The following is a 21,956-nucleotide window of genomic DNA, read 5'->3' as shown; positions in this document are numbered from 1 at the left end:
GGAGCTGTGGGTGATGTCTGCCGCCATGTGACATGGTGTGAGTGCATCTTATTTTAGAGTGAGAGGTTGAGATAAGGTGTTAAAAGGAGGGGAGGGAGAGGAATGCTGAGCTGTCCTTGTAAGCCGATGCACGGTGGATGTCACCTCCCCTCCCAGGTTAAATTCTTTGATTACAACTGCTGCTTGCTAATGGTCAAAGAAAAAATCCCTCTTTGTTGCATTTGTCCTGATTCAGACTCATTTACTCGGACATAGACAGTCTTGTATAAAGTACTTGAAAGCAAATCTTGAGTAAAAGTACAAGTATCTTACCAGAAAATGACTTTGGTAGAAGTTAAAGTCACCTTTTAGAGCATTACTTAAGTAAAAGTCTTCAAATTTGACCCGTTTTCAAAGATCTGTAAAAAAAATATGGGTATCTTTCAACCAAATTGCCCAAAAATAACATGGATGTTTTCCACACAAAACAGGCTGTGATTATGCTTCAACATACCTTCCTCTGATCTTAATTATTAGCTAGAGTAATTCATAATTTCTGGGGTTTTTAACTCCAAATTCGGCATATTTTAATATGAATGAGGTTTATTGACCATGAATTCCAAACATAAGTGTAAAACTAGCGGTGATAAGTTTGAATGAAGTTGTAAATGTATACTTTCTGTTTTATAAAACAGGCAAACCAGACAACACAAGGGTTAAAGTATCTGGTATTTACTGTAGTAAGTATCAAAAGTAACTGTACGATATTAAATGTACTTAACTATTACAAGTAAAAGTTAAAAGAAAAACTTTGATTATGAACTCTATTGTGGCTTCCTTATGGTGAAGCATAATATTCAGGGTTACCACACCTTAAACATCAACGAAGAGAAAAACAGAATTCTAATTCTTTTGTTCACTCCAACGAAGATGCTTAGCGGAAATGTAGTGGGTAATAAAGTACGGTAATAGTAAAGTACGGATAGGTGATGATTCTACTTAAGTACATTACGAAGTAGAAATAGAGAGATAGATTCCACTTCAAACTGCAAAGATGTAGCCTGTCATAGTCGGTCCTTTTTCTTTGAGCGATCCCGAACTGTACAAGTGCCCTCTCTTTCTCGCCCCCCTCTCTCTGTCTTCTCCTCTGTCTCTCTCTATCTCTCTGTCCCACACAGCAGTTTATTTAGCTGCCATGTTTACATTCCTGTTCAGTCCGCCTCTCCCAGGGGAGGATGACTGGATCTAAGCACTGTGGCTCAGCCTCTCTCTCTCTCTCGCTCTCTCTCGCTCTCTCTCTCTCTCTCTCTCTCTCTCTGTGTGTGTGTCTCTCTCTCTGTCTCTCTCTCTCTCTCTCTCCCTCTCTCTCTCTCTCTCTCTCTCTCTCTCTCTCTCTCTCTCTCTCTCTCTCTCTCTCTCTCTCTCTCTCTCTCTCTCTCTCTCTCTCTCTCTTTCTCTCTCCCTCTCTCTCCCTCTCTCTCTCTCCCTCCATCTCTCTCTCCCCCTCTCCCTCCCTCTCTCTCCCATTCTCTCTCTCTCTCTCTCTCTCTCTCCCTTTCTCTCCCTTTCTCCCTCTCTCTCTCTCCCTCTCTCTCAGGTCAGTTACATGACGGTTCCTACAGATACTTGTGGCTGACACACACAAACATACAGTCAAGACTTTCGGAGCAAAATGCATGTAGAAATATGAAACCAGGTTTTAAGGAAATGCAAGATGAGGAACTTATAAAATCAACATCAATTCAGAGACGTGTTGTTCTTACATGGCAAAGAGAAGCAGTGGGGCAATGTAACTAAGTACATTTACTCAAGTACTGTACTTAAGTACAACTTTGCAGTACTTGTACTTCACTAGTCTTTTTTTTCATGCCTTTTCTACTTTTACTCCACTACATTTCAGAGAGAAATATTGTACTTTTTACTCCGCTACATTCATCTGTTACAGCTTTAGTTACTAGTTACTTTACAACTTAAGATTCTTGCAAACAAAACACATGTAGTTTTTAAAATACAATGTTTTATTATAAATTAAACTACCCAACAATATACAGGCCTACAAGCCCAGCTGAAATGAATAGCTGATTCAACACTTTTCAGACATTTCCAGTTTGTAAAGTGTGAGGATTTTTTTGCATTGAGTACTTTTTGAATACTTTAAGTAAATTTTTTTATGATACTTACACACTTTCACTTAAGAAACATTTTCAATGCAGGACTTTTACTGATAACAGAGTATTTTTACAGTGTGGTATTAGAAATTTGACTTCAGTAAAGGATGAATACTTCTTCCACCGCTGAAGAGAAGCACAATCTTTTTCATCCATGAGGAGACCTTAATGTGCGTCTCTCAGCTGTCCTGCGTGGTCAAAGTAAATGGTGACTATGGGCGGGGCCGGGGGAAGGCTAATTGGATGGAGCTATTGGACGTCCTGAGCGCTCTTCCCTGGCCTCATCATTAGACTGACTGGCTCCTGTGGCCTCCGGCAGAGTGCTGTCTGCACGCCCTAATGACCGCTGACTCACTCAGCACGCAGCACCGCGCCACATTAGTCCAGCCAGGAATAGCCCCAAATAAAGAGAGATGAGAGGGGAGTTGGGATGATAGACGCCCCTAAAGTCTTGAGTGAGACATTACTCTAGGCTACGTACAATTTTTGTTGTGTTCAGTTGAGTTCTATTCTCACCTGATCATGTGTGTCTGACTGCTGCGTCTATTTAAGCACTATTAACTTTAGCAGCGGTGGAAGAAGTATCAAGGTCCTTTAAATAAGTAAAAATACTAATACCACACTGTAAAAAATATTCTGTTACAAGTAAAAATCCTGCATAGAAAATGTTACTTAAGTAAAGGTATGTGAGTATCATCAGGAAAATGTACTTAAAGTAAACTCAATGCTCAATGCAGACAAACCCTCCCATTATAGAAACTGGAAACGATCCAAACAGTTGTGTCAATCAACTAAGTGTTGAATCAGCTAATCATTTCAGCTGGGCTTGTAGGCCTGTACATTGTTGGGTAGTTTAATTCATAAGAAAACATTGGATTTCATAAACTACAAGTGTTTTGTGTGCAGGAATCTTAATGTGTAAAGTAACTAGTAACTAAAGCTGGAACAGATGAATGTAGTGCAGTCAAAAGTACAATATTTCTCTCTGAAATGTAGCGGAGTAGAAGTAGAAAGTGGTATGAAAAGAAAAGACTCAAGTAACCTCAACATTTGGACTTAAGTACAGTACTGGAGTAAATGTACTTAGTTACATTCCACCGCTGAACTTTAGTATAAACTCAGTCACTGCCGGTTGTGGTTAATAGTTATGACTTATGACTCACTGAGTGATGCATGCACACTACTGGTTCATACAGGAAACAATATCAAAGTGTCCCTATCAATCAATAAATAAAGAAATAGCCAATCAAGTTGATTTCTATATTTGTTTCGCCGCACTAAATCATCAACGGTGTGAATTAACTCGCACTGAGCTGGGTTTGGACATAACTTAAGCTACCCATGATGCAGTGTGTGTGTGTGTGTGTGTGTGTGTGTGTGTGTGTGTGTGTGTGTGTGTGTGTGTGTGTGGTGGGCTGCTGGTCAGACTAAAGCATGATTTATGGTCCTGCGGAGGTTCGCCGTAGCCTATGTAAGTGGCCTGAAGTTTATACTTGTGCATTGGTGTGTGCATCAATCTCTTTAAGAGAATAGCAAGACCGGCGTGTGTGTGGGTAGTGTGTGTGTGTGTGGGGAGTGTGTGTGTGTGTGGGGAGTGTGTGGTAGAGCAAGTGAGAGAGTGACGGCGATTAGCTTCAGAGCGAGTAGCAACTCTAGAGTCATAGTGAGAGAAACAAAGTGACTCTCATTATGTCTCTACGTACGTAGCCACGGTGCAGATTTCACGCAGAAGTATAAATCACGCTTAACAGTGCTGTTTGTGCTGATTGAGCAGAGAAGCAAGCTGTGAAACATAGCCTTTAGCATTTCTACACTGCTGAGAAGGTACCATATTTTAGCTGGCTGTGTGACTTCCCAAGTAGCAACAATGAGACAGAATAAAAACCAGCTAATGTTGTAGATTATATTAGATTAGAATAGATAGACTGATCCCAAATTGGTCAATTTCTGTGCTACAGCAGCAAAATATCAAACACACAACACACATACAGAATATACAAGAAATCATAAATAATATAGTAAATAGGATAGAATACATGTATGGTGAGTTGGGACGCAGAGGTTGAAGGAACAGTTCAATATTTAGTTTCTTTCCTTGAGTTAGAGTGCAATAGTGATGCCACTGTTATGTCTGTCCAGTTTAGTATAGAGCTACAACCAGCAGCCCATTAGCTTAGCTTAGCATAAAGGCTAGTAGCAGCGGGAAACAGAAAGCTTGGAGCTTGGCTCTGTCTGAAGGTGGCAAAATCCACCCACCAGCACCTCTAAAGCTTACTAATGAACATTTATTGTTATTGGCCTGACGCAGTGACAGGAAATCACTACGCCCGACCGAGAAATAGTCCGGCGTAAAGCCCGTGTAACTCCCCGTAAAACCACAAATTATTGTTTTTACTCTTGGATTTGAAATGGGTTTCCTCAGGAGGGTAGCTGGCGTCTCCCTTAGAGATAGGGTGAGAAGCTCAGTTATCCGTGAGGAGCTCGGAGTAGAGCCGCTGCCCCTTTGCGTCGAAAGGAGCCAGTTGAGGTGGTTCGGGCATCTGGTAAGGATGCCCCCTGGGCGCCTCCCTAGGGAGGTGTTCCAGGCACGTCCAGCTGGGAGGAGGCCTCGGGGGAGACCCAGGACTAGGTGGAGGGATTATATCTCCAACCTGGCCTGGGAATGCCTCGGGATCCCCCAGTCGGAGCTGGTTAATGTGGCTCGAGAAAGGGAAGTTTGGGGTCCCCTGCTGGAGCTGCTACCCCCGCGACCCGATACCGGATAAACGGACGAAGATGGATGGATGGACTCTTGGGTTTTTGAGAAGAGGGTTTTTTTCTTAGAAGAAAGAAAAAATATCACATGTTAATAAGGGAGTTTTAGAGATGCTACTAGACAGATTGTGCCACCTTTGGACAGAGCCAGGCCAGCTGTTTCCCCATGTTTACAGTCTTTATTCTAAGCTAAGCTAAAACTGGCTTCTAGCTGCAGCTTAATGTTACCAAACAGACACTCGGCAAGAAAGCAAATATGAATAATTACCAAACTGTAGCTAAGTATATATAACTGAATATAACTATTTCTGTAAGTGCCTGAGCCAAAATTGAGATACTGAAAGCGTGGTGTGAAACAATAAAGAGCCTGGCTCAGCAGATAGCTACGGGTTAAGCAGGCTATAAAAGCCACATGATGGCAGGACAGAGGAGTGCTCTGTGTTCAACTGACCGCGGGAGGTAGGAGGAAGCGATTGAGAGGGAGGGATGGGAGACAGGGAGAGTTTTGTACTGTTGTCCTTTCAATAAGAAGATAGCAGTAGATCTCCTCCAGCTACACACCCTACCAATCTCACAAGTGTCGTTTGGATGATGGACCGGACAGTCCCGACAGAAATAAATAAATCAAGTAAAAAATGCAAATTATAACAAATGAGGAAAGACATAATTAAAAAAAAGAAATCTGAATGATCACCTGTGTCTAAATATGTGTGTATAGCTGTGTTTCCATCCACACGTTTTTATGCAAATTAAGTGATATCGAATGAAAAATTACTTATGAAACAGTCAAATTCGATTGAATTTCATGAATATCGACTCAAAGTTTCTACGTTCTGTCTCAATGGATTTTCTCTTGACTGATATACGGCTTATGCGATAAACACTGATGGAAATAATGAATTGCGATTACGTTTTAGGTCATTTTATGGTTAAACAGACGCACCTGTACAGGTCAGAAGTGGTGAAGACCGCACTACTGGGAGTGTCGACGCAAATGTCCCTTATGATGCAACGACCGTCTACTACAGCCTGTAGTACGATTGATGGCCAGCCCTTTCTAATGACAAAAACCCTGCAGCCTTGAGCAGGGGGTCTAATCGCGGGACGTGAGTCCCGTCTATTGCGTCATACACCTGTGGCACAGGGTGCGCTCTGGAGTTACGCAGCAAGATCTCATGCACCTCATCCACTCCAGGTAGGTTACCTATACAGTATATACATTTGCATCATCCTCATTCGTATGGCATTGCACACGCCGTAAACACACGGTGGTCTTGCTGACCCCAAACGTTTTGCCTACCACTCTACTCTGCTCATATAGCCAGTTTGTGGAGCGCAATTGTAATATGCTTCTCAATTTGAACCGGACGCCGTGGCTTATGTGGGTCAAGGGACGGGCCAATAAAATTACACAACAGGTCAAATCCGAAAATGCTTCAACCAAAGGGTTTCCGTGAAGTGTCTCTAAACCACGGTCTTCCAGAACTGTTTGGAGCGCTCTCGTTCCCACACCACAGGGCGCCGCCGTTGTCGTCAGGCATTTACGTGCATCTGCATCATCATAGCAACGTGTTGATAGCGTCGTCGTTTTTTATTATAGCTTGATATGTCGCTATCAGCTGGTACATAAGCACTACTACAACTTGTGCAATATTAATTATTTGTAGGTTGACAGCACGATCCATTTTGGATAGCAAACTTTGTTCCCAAATGTTGGCTTGAGTGTTGTGCGATTCAGTGCGAAAATGAATGGAAACACCATAAAATGTCTCAAATCAATTCGATGACGTCATCACGCACTGTTTTATTTGCTTTAAAGCTGTTGGCTTTGAATGTTTTTACTGAACTTCAGATAATTCGATTGACAAGTGGATGGAAACATAGCTTATGACAGATAGAGAGGGAGAGAGAGAGAGAAGGGGAGGAGACATCTGCTAGAGATTTGGGAGAGGGCGATTTCACCTTCTGCCAGGAGAGAGAAAGAAAGAAAGAAACAGGGAGGAAGGGAGGGAGGGAAGGAGGGAGGGAGGGGGAGTGATGTGAAAGAGACATGGCCTGTCTAAGATACACCAATTGAGTGCAGTATCAGCCAAAAATACTCCTCCCTAACAAGTCAATACTGCGTATCGATTACCTCTGTGCAGGGCTTATGCAACATCACCACCTCGGTGTACAATCATGGTGAAATCACTGTGTGCACGCAGGGGTTTGCACCACAGAGACAGGAAAGTAAACTCTTCATGTGTGCCACAGGGTCCCTAAATCAAACTGCACAATGTGAACTAATGGCCTGGAAACACTGAGAGAACTGTGCTCTCATTGACCCGTATACAGAGACAGACGCACGGAGGGAGGGACACACGGGCGCGATAAATGTTTGCAGGGTTCTGAGAAGGTCTCGACCATGGAAATGACTTAGTGATGAGAAATACTCTGCATTCATAGATCTGGAAGAGATTCAGAACAACATTGAGCTGAGGTCCAATTAACGAGGCCCGAGCAAAAGTGTTGGGGGAGACACATGATGCATTCACCTATACTCATCCTTCCTCTCTCTTTACCTGCTACTCGTTTCCCCTCTTCTCCTCTCCTGAAACCCAACGCATCACCATTTCCACTGGGACTCTGATGTGAGCTCGGAGACGGCTGCGCTTAATCGATAGTGCCAGGTTGCCAAGACAACCTTGATTTCCTGTCGCCGGTTTTGCCGAGCAGCGGTGATTGTGCCGGGTGTCCGTTGCACCTGCCGCCCTCTCCTACTCCTCTTCCACTGTCTCATCAAGCGCTCCTTATCCCTCACCTCCCTCCCTTCCTCCCTCACGCCATATAGCCACCATAGACAAAAGAGGAAGACAGATATACAAAGGCAAAACGGATTAAACCCAAGAGGTTGGGTTTGAACAAGCAAAACACAGTATTGTGTGTGGGGCCACATGCACATGCACACGCACACACACACACACACACACACACACACACACACACACACGTGCATGCAAACACACTTAAACAAACACAAACGCCCTGTCATCCTGAACAAAAGCAAGCTGTGACAGTTATCACATCTACCTTGGAGGGTGATGTCATTGCACCTGGGGAACGTTTACTATCAGCCCCCCTGACACACACACACACACACACACACACACACACACACACACACACACACACACACACACAAACACACACCCTCCCCCCTTGCCTCTCTCTCTTCTACAGGAGGGGTTGGCACCTCCTGTTCTTTTTCTGTTTTTTTCATTAATGGAGAGCTCATTAATCGTGGCTGATAACGAGGACGTGGGACAGGGACATGATTAAGGGTCTCTCTCTCCTTTAGCTGGTCGCCCTTGGGGATAAACAGCCCAGGGTATGTGTGTATGTGTGTTGTTTCTGTGTGGGCCGCATGTTAAAACAGGTAAAGGACACACACCAAGTGCTATCTCTAGGACATCTGTGGGACAGGGTACTACACATGTTTTCACTTTTTGGTGATTACAGCCATAGTCAGTTTAGTCACTTGTAGCCCACTGGGAATTTCACCTCTGTGTCTGTGCATTAATCCATCTTCCCTTAAAGATCTGCGTCTGTCTTTATGAGGATTCCCCTATGGTGACAGTTAATGCTGAAGGAGAAGTTGGGACTAACAAATTGCTGGAGTTGTTTCACTGCTTCTGCAGAATGTGAGCATGGTAACTCCTGAGCTTCCAAGCACATACCGTAGTCCCTCGCATCACTGGGAATAGAGAGAGGAACGTCTTGAAGGAAATGCATATTTCTGCAGGATACATATTCTCATAGGAGTAAAAAAAAAAAAATTAAATATTCTGATTAGTGTTTTAATCTAAGTCTGTGCTTTTAAAGGAGCCTTATTTTTGTGCATTATCTAGTAATTTGTCAATTCAATAGTGCGTCAGGCTGAAATGGAGTCACATTAGTTGCTAGACTGAACAATATGTATGGCAGACTGGGACTAATTTCTCAGTGTCGCACATGCTGTAGACTATGAAATTGTTGATTGTAAGTTAAGAGAGTCATATGATTGTGCTTTGTGTGTGTGTGTGTGTGTGTGTGTGTGTGTGTGTGTGTGTGTGTGTGTGTGTGTGTGCTTCCTGTTCTGTTGTTTTGGGTCCAAATTGATCTGTTTCAGACTTCAATGTCACTGAGATGTCCATAGACAACGTAAGCCTGCGAGGTTAGGGTATCCTCAATAGCAAAGGTATGTACAGGTACATGCCAATTGTGAGAGAACGGCCTTTTTATAAAGGCTATGCATCAGTTTGGCGCAAGGTTCTGTTCTGTCAAACTGGACAGGTTCACAACTATCTGCAAGGCTTTGGAAACACATACATACATGGACATTTATGACGGCCATACACACTATAAGTCGGTCGCCACCCATCCAACAAACTGGACATTTTAGAAATTTAATCTGTGCATACACAGTATTGATTTTGTTATATTTATCTTATTTTTGTGTCTTATATAGTGTTATACTTTTATAGTGTTATACTTAATAGTTGTTATCCTTAATTAGGCATCTACAGGCTTGCTTCAAGTGACATTTCAGTATACTAGTACTGTCGATCAATCTGTCGATTCTATCTTCTCAGAGGTAGCTCAGAAACTAGAAAATAATTACAGTTAAAAAGCTGTAAGTAGAGATTTTTTACTTTTTTTCATAAAAAATGACTCAAACCGACAAATGGATTATTAAAACAGTTGGCGATTAATTCAACAGTTGACAACTAAAATGAATCCATTAATCTTTGCAGCTCTATTATCTTTAACTGTGACAAGTGGCTGTGCTTATGGGTGACTTGCAGTTGACAAATGTAGATTTTGATACTATTTATGATTATCGAGAAAGTTTGAGTATTAAAAAATGATATTTATGCAAGTATACAGCATACGCTAAGGCGTAGTTGTCTCTTTTCAGGAAAGTACACAAATGCTACAAAGAGGCCCTCAAATTCGCGCTTGCAAACCTGCATGTTTGGTCAAAGAAGTGTTGTATAATGCAAATACGGTTAGTACAGGCTGTGAAGCACAAAAATGTGGAATTGCAGATGACTGACTAAGCGGGTATGGTACACCAAAGTAGAGGATCCAACGGTAATACTTTAATAGGTTCTTTCTGAACAGAACTGACACACAAATGTAATGAATGTAACTGATCCACAAACACAACAGGATGTTGTGACATCTCAGCCATAGAGCAGAGATCGGTCCGCACATACATAAGGGCTTTGTAGTACAGCAATCGTTTAGTCTTACACACATTAAATCCAATCTGTCTGGACCAGGACCCTAATCCCCTCTCCACGGCCATGGAGACAAGCAGACAGTAATCCTCCATATTTGTATATTAATAGCTGGAGTCTCAGAGGGGGCCTCTCTATATATATCGTGATGTATGTTTTATCAGTTGGTTAATCTGCTTGTCGATCAGAGGACCTGGCCCATTTAAACCTGGGTTTTAATAAAAACACAACCGGCCCTGCCTGAGGGATAAGGTCCCCAAGGACAAGAGAACGAGCATGGCTGGGTTCAATAGACTCATCATCAACAATAAACAGCTTTACATCAGTGTTATCTGTCGCGAGGCAATACAATTATTAGGTGGAATTCAGCCCCTGGGCCTCTTGCCTTCCTAAGAAGAGGGCTAGATAAAGCCTGACCCAAATACAAGCCTGCTACCTTGTTACCATAACGCTTCAATCAACTCTAATGGTATTTTCTCAGAGTGCACTTCAGAATCATTGTTTGTGTGTCCACATTGGCCTGAGAGACTCTCCCTGTCCTCCTGAGGACTTGACCCCCTCAGACACTCAGGTGGAACAGATTCGGTTAAAATGCCGCTCCACGTCAGCAGACACAACCGGCTGAGTAAAGGGATGAGATTCCTTTGGATCTGAATCCTGTTGGGAGGCGTCTGCTCACCTCTCAGCTCCGTCTAGACGCTGTGTCACTGCCACACCCCGCCGGACATCTGTCCTGATTCATAGATTTATCAGACAGCCATTCGATTAGAAGGGCACTGCTTTAAATTAGCTGGCGAGTCGGGGGAATGATGGAGGTGGGCTGGACAGGAGGGCCATTACAGTCTAGGGGAAACTGTCCCTCTTGCTTACCTACGGTCTACAGTCGCCAGCGAACACAACGGCTGTGGACAACTTCTGATGCAATTTAACTTTTGTTTGATTTATATGAGTCTTCCTTTAAAGTATTTCACCCTAATACAGAGGTATGTGGCATCAGCGTGCAAGCACAGTTTTATAGCAGGCATCAATCAAGGTGACTTCCATTGGATAAACAAACAAACAGCTTTCTAACATCTGGTTAGGAGAGATAGAGAGGGAACGAGACAGGCACCCTGGAGAGATGTGTGGTTTTCCTCCGAGATCTGTTGATTGGGAGGAAGGATGGAGGGAAGGGCAGAAAATGAAACCCCCCGAAAAAAAGGAGCCAGGAAGAGACAGTTCACACTAGGGTCAGAATTCAGGTGGAGGTCAGGAATGCACTCACAAACGACACTGAGAGACACACACACACACACACACACACACACACACACACACACACACACACACACACACACACAGAAAGACACAAAAAACATGGCCTTTAAATGCATTGCAGCCAGACCATGTGACTCTCACGGGGTAGTCTCATGGGAGCATCCCCCACCCCTGATCTCCCTGATGGACTGTAACAACAGGAAGTCAGCTTGGCCTGCAACATCACAGCACACCACACCTACAGATAACGGCTCCCTCTTTCACACACAGTGCATATTAACACAGAAACCTTTTGCACACGTGCAGAAAGGCACATAGGCGCCCTGTCCCTGCACCACTCCAGGCTTCCTCATCATTCATATGTCGCATTAGCGGCCGCCGTTCATCACATCATTTATCGTGTCATCACAGTCAAGTCTAAGTTTAATCTCTCTGAAAGTGTGCTGTGTGGTGCAGAAGAATCAATGGCACGGTGCCACACTGCTGCTGGCGTCGGTGGCGAGCGAGACGCGCTGCAGCCTGGCACTGAAACAAGGAGAGACCAAGGCTGGCAGGGGGCGGGCTTTTCAGGGACTGAATAGCCCTTGTTTATCTAGGCCCCTCTGGGAAGTCAGGACACTGCAGTGAATAGGAGCCAGTTAGCAGCGATGGCATAATAAGACCGGGGGGGGGGGGAAGACGGGGGTCATTGAAATTCAACGCAGGATACTGTCAAGACAAACCAGCCTTGCCAGCTGTGGCAGCAACTCAATGGAGCAAGGGAGTGTTTTTCTGTGGCTAGGGTTTTTGGGTTAACCACACAACATTAGGTGAGCAACGAGATTTTGATGTACCATTGCTTACTCATCAAAATCACCAGGTGAGAAATCTTCTGGTGAAAGGGAGAGGAGGGATATTTCAGAGGATATGGCAACTTTTTCACTAGATCTGAACAAAAGAGGCACACAGGTCACGGGTGGTGATGGCGCAGTGGATATGACACATGCCTTCGGTGTGGAGGATCTGGGTTCAATTCCCACTGTGATACATCAACCAATGTGTTCTTGAGCAAGACACTTAACCCCTAGCTGGTGGAGGTGTGTGGCCTCTGACATATGTAGCAATTGTAAGTTGCTTTGGATAAAAGTGTCAGCTAAATGTCATGTAACATAATGTTAAGACAAGTCACAAAGTTCCTTGTAAGAATGACGCTGATATGACAGGACTATTTTCTCTGTAAGCCTTTGTGTCCACGCACTTTGTTTACTCTTTATGGGCAAGTCAGAAGTGACTGGAAGCACTGGGAGCAACTGGGTTGACACAGTCGTAGTGTCTTTAGCCAAAGTCTCAACAGGATAGCGAGGTACTCTGCACAAAGAAAAGCGACCTTTCCTTTCCCAGCTGACACCCTTAAATGTACACAGCCAAATCTTTTTTTATGTCTGAAGAGCGATGCTGTTTTTCTTTGCCCTCTGTGTGGTGTGAAGCAGACGGGTCTACAGTAGAGCTGAGCAATAGGGTGGATTATTTTTCCCAGGCTTTCATGTTTTCTGCCCCGGTTTGTGGTCTCCGCTGCCCCTGACAAGGAGCCTTAAATAGGCTGCCACAGGTGCTGGGGGCCGGGTAGGTGAAGGAGGGGGAGGTGGCCTGGATGGGAGCAGGACCGCAGGAAGCCTCTTGTTTTCACAGAGATAAAGGGGCTTTCAGGTTGCATCCTGGGCCGTAATCTCTCACACACTTCCTGGTTTTGTTCACGGCGAGGCAAGAGAAAATGACAAACTAACCTTCGCCCTGAGAAGCTGATCGATAGATTCTGATGAGACAGGATGTGTTTCTGGGGTCGGTGGATTTGGAGAGCATAAAATGACAGAGACAGTCCCGATTTGATTATGAGCTGTGTTCATTAATAGTCCTTGATCGGGGCTGATTTATGGGTTCATTTATTCCGAGTGCTGGTTCATTACTGACGATGATTATAAAAGTGTGCATATAATTCCTTTCCTGACCTCTTTTAGAGCACAATTAACATTGTTCCAAGCTCTTACATCCTAATTACAGTAAAGATAACGCTCCCTTCCTTCAAATTCAAGTTCCTCTTTAACACTTAGTGCTGGCCTTGGGTCTAAAAAGATCCATTTACGAGAAATTTGCATGAGGGGTTTATTGAAAAGTTGGCATTGAGGGGAAGCACAAACTTCAGAAGAACAATCAACACATGCACACATTTACAGTGAAAAAAGCTCACGTTCTTTCTCTCTCTGCCGCTCTCACGTTTTCTTTCTCTACTCTGAACATGTCCTTCTTGAGAAGGCCAGCATTTGACCGTGGGCCACACCCTGTTCTCCTGCCAGAGGAAACTTTCAATCTCCGCCTCTCTCTCTCTCTCTCTCTCTCCCTCTCACTCTGGCTGTAGCTCTGGCTCTCTCATACTTTTGTCAGGTGTTATTTATGAGTGCTGTACAGCTGAATTGCTGCATGCCTACAGCACCTGCTGGTGTTGGGAGAATCAGAGCCAAGGCAGCTGCCAGAGAGAGAGAAATGGGAGAAAGAGAGATAGCAAAAAGGGAAGAATACAAAGGGAGCCAAAGAGTGTGACGCTTAATGAGAAAAGAATTAGAGGGTCAGAGAAGGAAAGCGGAGGCAAATAGCTGATGGTGGGGGGCAGTAACGTGTGGCTTTGCTGATGTTCTAAGCACACTGGCATGCAGCAAACAGATCATACAACTAATGATGGGCGTTATGATGGGAACAGCAGGACAAACAAACAAACGTGATGAGCAATCACTAATTGATAGCGGTGTACAACTCCGAACAGGATCAATTAAAGGCCTCGCTTCATTGACTTGCAGGCAAAAGGCGCTGGCGCCAGTGTAACGAGAGAGGGGAGGGCCCTGTCAGCATGATTAAGAAGACAGAGGTACGATCGCCTGGCTACAGAGATCTGAGGGAATCTATTTACTCCCTTCCCTTCGGTACGTACAACACACACATTACACCCACACATGTTGTGTGTTTGTGGAACGTGCTCGGGAAGGCCCCAGTGTGTTTTGACTGTAAACACCTGGACGCTGGCAGCGGTGAGTTGAGCCAGGACAGACAGGTGGGCTGAGGAAGGGTCAAAGGTCACTGGCTTAATTCCAGCTCCCAGAGTCATTAACCCTCTGAGGTCTTCACGGCATTTTTACACTGCTTCTTGAATTCACCTTTTAAGGGTATTTGCATAAAACCTGACACCAATGTGTTTCACATCCAAATAATCCAAAAACAAACCCAGCTTTCAGTCTAGTGATGCCCACATTTGTTCCCTAAAATTTGTAGGGCTAAAGCAGAAAAGTTGTTTTGAAATTTCTCAAAACATACCAACAAAATTCTTGGGTTTGTAAAAGTAGCGTAATATATGAATAAAATAGTATTTAAATGTCCTTAAAATGAAATTTTGTAATATCGCTTTTTGAGTAGGAGTGCTGTCTCCTCAAAGGGTTAAGAAAAAAAAGCAAAAAACTGCACTGTGTACTTCGTTCTAGAAGGCCGCTGATCGTGTGTCACAGGTGCTTGTAATTTACAGGTTGGTCAACGAGAGCAAGAACTAGAGTTGGGAAGGTATGAGATTACATGTGTGATAACTGTCTCATGGTATACGGTTTTACACAATTATTATTATTATTATTATTATTATTATCAACAGTTACAATGACCCTTAAGGGAAGTTTGTTTTGCTTGAACAAAAGCTTTATGATAATTGAAACTTCACATCATTCTTTTAATGGAAGTATGTGTAAAAAGTCTCCCTTTTGAAAAAGATAAGCAAATGTTTATGATAACCTTGTTCAGCTTTGTTGTACTTGCCCTAAAAACAAGGGTTTCTGTCTGGAGTCAAATTCCTGGTACTGATTAGTATTCTAACCCAAATGTACATGGCATTACTAACAATTTTCATATCAAGGTATACAGCTGCAACCCTAGCGAGAACACAATCCCAACCCTAACCGCACAGTGCAGAACATCAAATCCAAAAGGTTAAATGTGACACTACCTCTGTGTTTAAGCAATACTTAAGATTAGTAGAAGGAATAGCGACACATGTGTTTCTCACTGGTGAAAGTGAGAAACATAAGGAGTGATGTAAGAAGGGAATACACTTTATAAAGCAGTGATGTAGATGAATGCATCGTTCAATGACAGGTTTCTCAAACAGGGCCAGCCCTGTTGAGTCTCTGTAAGTTAAGAACTTATGCTTCATATCCACTGCATGGTTTGGCCCGATGGTACTTTTCTCTCTTTACCCCCTCGTTGTATTGTGTGATTCTCAGCTGATCGCCATAGCGACGCCACGTGAAACTGCCTCAACATCATTTCCCACCCGAGACATTCACACGACACATTCCGCTGAATCTTTTAATTGGCAACGATGTCTGCACTTCGTCAATAGTACGGCGTTGTGTACGTAGTGTATGTACGTCTTAGTTTTGCGGGCTGTCATTTTTTTTCAAGTCTGGGGTGACTGAATAAAAAAATTGTGGTCGCTATTGACGGTAGCTTGGCTATTTAAAAAAAATGCTGGGTTTGTGCAGGATGTTCCTTGTCACACTAGTAACGATTCTCTCTGACCAATCAGTGGTCTGCAGAGTTTTAACTCCACCTTTTAGTATCGGCTCAGCTCACTCGGAACCTTAACAAAGGTGATCACAAAGTACTAGGTACCAGGTACTATCCACAACGTTTGCTAATGGAAAACCAGAACCATGCCGTGGTAATAAAGGGGAAATACAGCATTAAAGAAACCGCATCCAAACTTCAAGAAAGAAACTGACCTCACATAGTTGGGAAATACAGCATATGCAGTATATACAGCTGTATATAGCATTATTCCTTCCTTTGCCTTTTGTATTTGTCATTCACAAAGACATACTGTATCTCGTCTCTTATAACAGTCGATGAGCGTGCCTAGGCTTAGCTGCCTCCTTTGGTCAGGTCACACTGGCGGGGTCATGGGGAGCCCAACAAAACACTCATGAGTTAAATGGGGCGATGCGGATGCTCCATGCCTCCCTCCATTCTGCCCTCCCCTCTGTTTTCAGGCTGACCATTCTCCTCTCATTAATCCTGTGTGGATGTTTATCCATGTTGACATTCAACATAGCAGCCGGCCGTCTCTCTGACTAACAAACAGGGTGACTAAGGATTTTCTTTTTTTTTTATATGCTGGAGCTGTCACAGAGCTAGCCTAGCCTAGCTGGCTCAATGCACGGACAAGAGGGACAGAGAGGGGCACTTGATTTGTCAGTCACATCACAGTCAGGCTGTGCAACTGGAATCGGTATGTGAATATGAATGCGTACCCCCTCAGGAAGGCCATTATCAGTTCTGTGTGCTACCGAGAGGAAAATCAATATGGTCATCATAACGGACTGGCAAAAAGCCAGCCACTAGGCTGTGTTCAAGGCACAATACATGGCAGCGGATTACTCCTCATCTGATGTCATCTAATTTAATCCCTGTAGACAGTGACACTGTGAGACTATAGTAAGGTCAAGCACATTTAAAAATGGACTAGACATCCAACATCTATGTCAAAAAAAGACAACAAAAAGACACAAACGGACAGTCAGGTGATCTGAAGTGAGGCTACAGCAGAGGTTTGCCCTGATGAGTTTTTGCCATAAACACAAGCTGGCGTAAGAGCCCCTCACCGGGCCCGCCTTCTGCCTATTGTCAGTCAGTCCAGTCTTTTTCATTAACCGCTCCACTGAGGACCACAAGGGAGGGGAGGGGATAGATGGGCGGGAAGGGAAAGAAGGAGGTGGCGGTAGTGATGGGAGGGGGGGGGACTCACTGTGGACCTGAAGAGAAGCCACCAACTACATGATTAAAAACACACATCAGCAAGCAGCGCTGGGCATACCATACACAATATTTACCTCCGCCAGGATGGCAATTTAGAGGTAATCTCTCCCTCAAGTATACACACACTACTAGAGAATATTATCTCTCACCCCCACACTTGTGGGGAGGGGCTGAGAAGGAGGGAGAGACCAAGACGGATCAAGGGACAGTTAATGTGAAAGAAAAGAAGAAAAGAAAAGAAAAGAAAAGAAGAACATAGTTGGAGAGACTGTGAGCTCTAAGTCATCTTGCAAACACACCTGTCTGCCCATGACTCACTGCTCTGGAGCCGGGGAGAGGAGAGGAGGGCAGAGGAGGCTTTCTGCTCAGTTAGCTCACATGATACACTTAACTGAGCTCTCCTCCCTACATTGCACTGCAACAAACACTTGCCTACCCCACTCTCTGTATCAGTATCAGTGTCTAGGGTCAAGGCTGACAGAGCTTTTACAGACCAACACAACTCATTCAACAACAACAACAACAGGCATTTCAGTCAGTATGGATGCTGTTCCACGTGGTGTGTCGCATCAAGGCAGCAGTTCTGGTTACTCCAGTACCCACATGATTTGAAACGCTGATGATAAGCAACCCAGGCTGCTAATCTGGGGGGGGGGGGAATTTTGCCCCAGAGCAACGGTTGTGTTTTTGTTCAGTTCACTGAGCTGATGCATCGCTACAAGCTCCCACCGCCGCCTCATCCCTGTATTAGCCCCTGTGCTCAATATTTTTGTCCTTTCAGGGAGAGTGTTGGGCGATCTGCGGATGGCTGCGTCAGCGTCAGTTAGGGAGCCTCCGAGGCGTGCGGCCCCATCACATTGTCCTGTCATGCAGATGGACCCCTCATGGCCGGTGTTGGGGATTTGGGAAAACTCCTGCCTGCTGTGCCAAATTAAGCCTTCACCCTGACATTAAAAATAGCATACTGGGTAGCACATTGCCACTTTTAAAATACACGGGACATAAATGCCACGGGGATGTGTCGGCGTTAACGTTAAAGCGAGCAAGCGTGACGCAGATGCAAGCTACATTTCCGAGACAAAAAATGTCAAACAAGAGTGCTGCAAAGCAGGCTCTTGAGGGCCGGAGGGCTGCGTGAGAGAGGGATTTTGATGAATTCTGCGAACGTTCCGCGGATTCCTCCCTCACGGGGACCTTTGGGAAAAGAATGGGTCATATGCAAATGGCATGCACAGTATGGAGGAGAAGTTTCCCACAAGCCGAGTGTGAAAAGGGCTTTCCCTCCCCATGCCGGGCCCGCTGAATGGGCCTTTTCTTCTGCCACTGAAAGTGTATGAGGTAGAGCAGGCAAACTGCAAAGGTAACTAGGCTCTTTCTCCTCAGGCTTTCTCACCAAAGCCTGAACACACAATGGTTCATTTAAGCATTCAGCCACACAAACCCCAATAAAGCACATCCAAGCGCAGTTAAGGGGGTTACTGAAACTGACTCTGGGTTTAAAACTCCTTCTTTACGAAGGGAGAGCACCTTTTTATAGGCTAATGCTCACAGCCTCCATGGGAGCAGCTAATCATTAAGCTGCCTTAACAGAGGTGGGAGTGTGGTTGTACATCACATCATTTTAATTCCGCCCAATGGTCAGATGAGGACAGGCCTTTTCCCACCCTGATGGACATGTTGAGGGATGAAGCTTAGCCAGAAACACAACTTTTCTTTCCCAGATGGGTTGATAAAAAGTACAAAGTTGTGATCCCCTGAATGGGGTATCTAAAAGTAATTTTAATTATTAATTTTTTTTTGCTGATGTATGTGCAAAACATACATCATATCTATTTGACCCTAAAATCTGTAAAGGTCTGGGAGATAGCTGCCATGTGCTTTTCATCTGCCAGCACCAGTCCCCCAGTTGTCACCTGTTGTAAAATTCTTTAGTCACCTCGGCCAATTCTCACCGACTCTCTCTCTCCATCCCCCCTCCCGGCTCCACAGGGAACGCGAAGCCCACAGTTTAAGGGGTCAGAGAGGAATGGACGGAGAGGAGGAGGGAGCGGAGAAAAAAGCTGCAGCTCCAACACCCCTTGCCTCCCCCCTCCTCTCATCCCTTTTCATTGAACATACTTTAACACAAACACAATTGGACATGCTGGAAGCCTCACAATGGCACGGGGGGGGGGGGGAAAGTGAAGTCATACTCTAGGCACGCATGGGTGCCCAGGTCAGGGGGCAATCAACAGCACCCCTGGCTACTGTGTCTTAACCCCCCAAAATAAAGGACAAGTTCTGGAAGGAGGAGTGAGAGAGAAGAGACAGAGAGAGAGAGAGAGCGGAGGCGGGGGGATTTTCTTCTTACTTGGCACTTTTAAATGAAGCTGCTGAGGAAGTTGGTGAAAAGCAGTGAGATAAATGAAAAATTTCCTCCTCTGCTAAACTCTTCACACAACAGGGGTGGACCTTTTAAATGTAAACAGATGTCTTTTAAAAACATCGAAGTGGCATGTGGAGTGTCAGAGCCAATCCCCACCTCCTCCGAAGCCTTCGCTGTAGCTGTGTGTTTGTTTCACCTAATAAACTGTAGCTATAGCTAAACCATTGTTTTTTTTTTATTGTTCAACCATAAACTTACAGCATGTGGTTGTAGACAGGGTGAGTGAGTGAGTCCAGGGCACTAAGCATAGTTTAAGTATAGTTTTACCAGGCCAATAAACATGCTCTTCAACATTACATGAGTTGCTGCCAAGCACCAAGCCCAAAGCCTAATTTTCCCTATTTGATGGATGATTCACCAAGGTGCAAGTGTATCCGAGTATGCCTCAGAAAGAGGGGGGGGGTAGAGAGAGAGGGGAAGGGGGGAGGGGAAGACAGATTAGAGGATGAGACAAATGTGAGGTATTGTCAAACAAATATAAATTCTATAGCTACCTGTATGCACACTCATTTCAAGGTGTCTCTGTAACACTGTTCTGAAAGCGTCAGCCCCAGCCACTGAGCGTGTGTGCGTGGGTGCAAAGCTGTCCCGGCACAGCCCCCAGCCCCCAGAATGTTACCACCGGGTGCATTCCTCTTTTCCCAAATTGCTGTGTTAAATTACCGTTGCAGGGTACGGCTGCTATTCCTTAGGGGAGCCTGAGTGAGGAGAAGCGACAAAAGGAAGCCTTAGTATCCCGCCGATTGCAAACACCTGTCGTCCTGCAGGCTGTTAACACCTCTCTGTTTACAGCAGGGAATGGAGCTCACCTTGATCTCAGCTCGCCCTGCTCGCCAGGGACCATAACAAGCCGGGCACAACTTAAGGGCTTGCTTAATTATAAGAGTCCAAGCAATGGCTAATGAAACTTTTTTTTTTTCATTATGAAAAAGTAAGCTATTAGTAGGCTGGAGTTGGTTTCTCCAAAAGACAGCTGCCCATATTAAAATGCCAACTTGTTTGTAAAATTGCAACAAAACCAAAGGGTATGACAACAAGCGACTGACACCAGCCTTAAATCTGCCTTTACTGAGAAATTCCCTTCAAAATGCAGAGATGTTGATTTACATGATAGATCCCCAGCCTTGTCAGGAAGGTGGTAGGAAGTGAAGACTTAAAAGCAGACCTTGACGGCTCTTTGAAGCAAATGCAAATCAGGCAAAGTAACAGGGGGAACACATCTGTTTGGTTAGTGATGTGACTTTAAATATCAATAGGCTAGGGCTGTGTCATTATTTAATAACACCCTGTTAAGTTAAAGAAAGAAATAAAGAATGAAAGAAAGCAACAAATGACAGGTAGACATTCTGAAGTCTCCCTTTCTATCACAAGGCAGAGACATGTCCACACCTCGGCAGCAGGACCGTTATTTAAGGTGTGTCCATACCTTGCACATATTAAACTGCACAAACGCTCCAGGGAGGGAATGCATAGCTTTAACACACCCCCATAAAGGAACGAGATGACAGTGGAAAGCATCGATCGCACCCATAAAAAAAAAAAAAACATGCCACTCTTCACTCATCAGGTAGGCTATCCACAGAAAATTCACACGACAGCGACCCCGCACAAGAAAACACCGTTTGGTCGCCTTTCCTCCCACGAATTACTGCTTTTAGTAGCACAGAAAGTAGCGGCTATTACTAACCGACTCCGTCCATCCCATAGCTTATCTGTGTGATAGCAGGTTTTGTTTTGACAAAATAACGCAGAATTTCCTGTGTTGCTCCAGTTCCCTTGAGATACACTGGGTGGCTCAACACATGAGCATGAGTTGATAGACAACACATGTTGTCAAAACCCGCGACAACAAAAAAAAAGGCTTAATTGTAAATAGTAAAGGCCGTGGAAATTGTCGCTCTACGGATTCACAACAGCCCACAACGTAAATACATACAACACGTAGCAGGAAAACAGACGTTAACAACTCGCAAAAGTTAGCCTACCTTGAAATTAAGCTAAATTAACATGTACGTGTGTAATACAAACAGTAGAGAATTTAAAAAAGTAACACTGAAGAGAGCCCTATAGACTACTAAACACACCACACGCCACAATAAGGTGGGTGAAATCACCCGTTGATCTTCGCATACCGAAACGCAGATTATGTCTGCTAGGCTATCGACTTGTATTATTAGTATACAGTATGTATTAAAATAAGCAATAACAGAATAGACGAGAAAAATGGAGTGTGTTTAAAGGTTCGCTCGCGTCCAAGAATCAGGATTCCCAGCGCGCGACTGGAGAGGA

The 21,956-nt window shown here is 44.4% G+C and overlaps 1 protein-coding gene across 1 annotated transcript in view; it reads right to left on the bottom strand.

Moving 5' to 3' along the window:
• zeb1b (zinc finger E-box binding homeobox 1b) overlaps positions 1 to 21,956 on the bottom strand; it is a 58,898-nt gene that overhangs the window by 35,838 nt on the left and 1,104 nt on the right. The gene's annotated exons all lie outside the window — the stretch shown is intronic.

The sequence above is a fragment of the Sander vitreus genome, chromosome 22 (assembly GCF_031162955.1).
Source record: "Sander vitreus isolate 19-12246 chromosome 22, sanVit1, whole genome shotgun sequence".
NCBI lineage: Eukaryota > Metazoa > Chordata > Actinopteri > Perciformes > Percidae > Sander > Sander vitreus.
Note: the sequence above shows the minus strand (reverse complement) of the source record. Positions and strands in the feature narration are given on the sequence as shown.